We start from the raw sequence: 3,803 nt of genomic DNA, 5'->3' as shown, positions 1-3,803 counted from the left end.
TCAATCAAATAATGATGATGATTATTGTGAAGAAAATATGATGAGATGAGCTTGGTACATAAATGGAACAATTATATATATATATATATATATATATATATAAATATATATGTATAATTGTTCCATTTAAATATAAATGTCTGAATATCTGCTGATATAATTTCCAAAAACTGTTCTAATTAATTATTGTAAAATTGTGACAGGGTCTATTAATTAATTACTTTTACTTTACACAATTTATTTTTAAATAATGTGAATATCATTCGTATACTGAATACATTGAAGTACAACACAAATTATAACATAATTAACAACTGAACAACAAGTTTAGCTAGTAACTATTTTATTTAAAAGTTTAGTGGTTTCCGTTATCAGAAGTAGCTTAGCTGTGCAATAGTATTTTATAATTTAAATCTTTAATAACAGTGATGGTTTTACTGCATTAGGCGTGACATATTTCAAAAAAATTTAATAAAAACTTAAAAAATTTAATTAAATTAAAGAGATGTATCAAGTAACCTACGAAATACTTAGCAATATATCGCAATTATAAAAATAAATAAATTTATGGCTGGAGAGTGCAATCAGTTTCAGCTCATAGTGGCATATCAAGTAACGAAGAAACAACTAAATAGGCGAAAAAAAGATATCAAATTAGATGTATTACCTTATACAGAAATTTAGTAGATAGTAAAACTTCAAGTTTTGAAAATTGGAAAGAATATTTTAATGAGATACTAAAAGTTGGGGATTTGGTATTAGACAGTACAACTAGATTCTCTTCGTATATCGTTTGCCAATTTTAAAGGTTATAGACATTTCATAAAACTTATTTTAAGGCTGAGATCTGTACACACCTCTTTTGAAATTTTTTTTCCATTCATTCCAAAAATTGTTATCTCCTATTTGTAGTCTGTGTAGTATAGAGGAAAATGAGCGTCATATATTGATGAAATGTGTTAAGAATCAAAGTAAGAGATAATTACTGTACCAGCTATTGAAATTTAGTCCGTACGATATTGGCACCGCGCAATCTATTTTGTACGAACGTAAGTCGGAAGCGGCTAAACGATTTTGTAGATTGACTTCTTGCCTCCATAATGATTTTCGAATATCATTATAGTGAATATTTATGGTCGCAATTAGGTTGACATGAACATACATGGATAAAACCCTAATCTTAAAGAAAACAAATAAATAAAAAGAAAAACTAAATTTACGTTAAGGAATATCATTAAAGAGGTGTAGATTGATTGAGTTGATTGATTCCAGTTTCTGTCTAATTGGACTCTTCCGGTACTCTTTTTATGATGTACTATTAATGATCCAAAATATGAAATAATGAACCAACCAAAAACATTCGTTAAAACTAGCAATTTATCCTATTCTTTATTTAAAATGATAGCCTAATTGGAATTTTATTTTTGTTCTCATTAATGACTTCATTGTTATAAGCTGTTGAAAATGAAAGAAAGAATGTAGACAATAAGGCTTTTAAGGAAAACATTTCTTTTGTTTGCGAAGCGTTTAAGACTATTGTTTTGTAACTGAGCGAGTTCTTGTAATTGGACGTTTAGTGCCTCTGGTTGTTCCTAATTGTATATGAAAAGTAAAATTCAGTAGGATTTTATAATAGTTTATAATGTGCTCCAATAAAAAAATATTAGTAAATGAAATTTAAATAAATTTCATTTACTTATATTAGGCTCGTCGTCAGGAAATATTGGGTTATTTTGTCCACAAGTTTTTGGTTTTTAATTATATATTAAGTATATTATATATATAATATATATTATATATATATATATGTATGTGTATTTGTATGTACACCCAAAAGTACCCTCTCCTTCATGTTCCTCATCTCCATCCGAAGGTTGTCTGGTAAATATCGCCTCGAGCGATAAGACCGCCTCTCATATCATATGAAAAAAAAAATGGAAAGGACAATTACAATTTTTTTTAAATATACGAATAACAAATTAAAACACTGTTCCCTTTTAAACATGTGACGTCATTAAAAACCAAAAACTTGTGGACAAAATTACCAAATATTTCCTGACGACGAGCTTAATATATATATATATATATATATATATATATATATATATATATATATATATATATATATATATATATATATATATATATATGTAAATATTTTTATATATATAAATACATATATATATAATAAAAATAAATAAATAAATATAAATATTTATGTGGGAATTGAACCATATAAATACGAATAATTAAATGATAGTTCGGAAAAAAATAGATCGTCAACAATAACATCATTTAAGTTTATGGTAAGAAACAATGAAAGGTTGTTATATTTTACCGGAATTGCTTGAAAGCTCAGTTCAAATTAAGTTTCAAACGCAGAACACATGTTTTCCTAACCATTTTCCGTTTGTAGTCGAAAACTTTCACGTATCGATAGCCAATACTTTTGTAACAGAATTTCAATTTCATTTGTATTTGACAATACCATTCGCATACTGTATTGGGGTGTCAATCAAGAATTCTTTTAAAATTATTTGAATATTGCTTTAGAAAAGTTGTAACAACTTAGAATAAACAAAATAGGTAGTCTACTCTAGAAACGCATCTATTGTAGCAATCATCAAGTTTATTTTTCCCTGTAGTTTATGAGCCAACCTCCCAATAATTGTTTATGATAGCTGCAATAATTTGACATATTTAAGGAGTTGCAGAAAGTTATTGGGGAATCATAAAAGAAACTGGCAACTTTTACACTATGAACGTATTTTTTTAAATGGGTATCAAGTTCATATTTATTTACTATTTCTTTTAGAGACCACCGAAAACTTAATTGCCAGCATGTTGCTGAGCTAAAGCTTTTTATTTTTAAAAAAATTTTAAGTCTTCTTTTGTTTATTTTTACATTGCGGTTGTTGTAAACATTTTTTTTCAACGCCGATCGTTGATGTGAGGTATAATGTTAATGATGTGATTTTTTTATAACTTAATTTCGTTCCAATTATAGATATTATCGCAGCACAAGCGCAATTTAAAACGGGGGAAATATGTATAATCAAAGGTGTAAGGGGCAATTTTGAGCCAATAACTTAATAAAAGCCGCAATAAAATTATCATAACTGCAGCTTTGTATTTAACGACCTGTTTTAAAATTTTGCTTTGATATTACTCAGTATTTTACAGGTAAGCATAAACGAGAGAACGATTAGAATTTTAAAAATCAAGAAATACTTGGTACTACTGAAAAATACTAACAATGAAGTACGATTTCTAATGGATAATGATTGTACCACAATCTCATCTAGAAATTTTAATAAATAAGTTCTTTTAAAATTTATTCCTTAAAACTAAGAAACTTGGTGTTTTCATAAAATTTAATACCCTTTTTCATATTTGCTATTTTAGCAGTGGTAGCACAGCGGTAGAAGATTGAGATTTGTGATTGTAGGTCGCGGGTTCCTTTCCCGGGATACAATCTTACATAATTTGCACTTTGTGCATTAATTTTTATTGAAAAAGTTTCCAGAAGATGGGTAGCATAATAACATACAGCGATCTCATACCCGCCTGCCAATCGTGGCAATTATGGTATGTTCTCCCGTAGATATCTTTGGGGGAGGTTTATTCTAAGAAAACTACTTGTGTTCACAATAATGCCAAAATCGGTAAAAATTTAAAATAATACTTATTACTATAATAATGAAAATATATTGTTGAAAGGTAATAATTTAAACAATAATATGGATCACAATTGTATCTCAAATATGGGACGCTTACTGAAATAAAAACTATTTTATATCATA

This window comes from Battus philenor, unplaced genomic scaffold (genome assembly GCF_028537555.1).
Source record: "Battus philenor isolate CCGP_79_NKW_IND1 unplaced genomic scaffold, ilBatPhil1.0.hap1 SCAF_13, whole genome shotgun sequence".
In the NCBI taxonomy this organism is placed as follows: Eukaryota; Metazoa; Arthropoda; class Insecta; order Lepidoptera; family Papilionidae; genus Battus; species Battus philenor.
The sequence above is the reverse complement of the archived record's forward strand: the minus strand, read 5'-3'. Positions refer to the sequence as shown.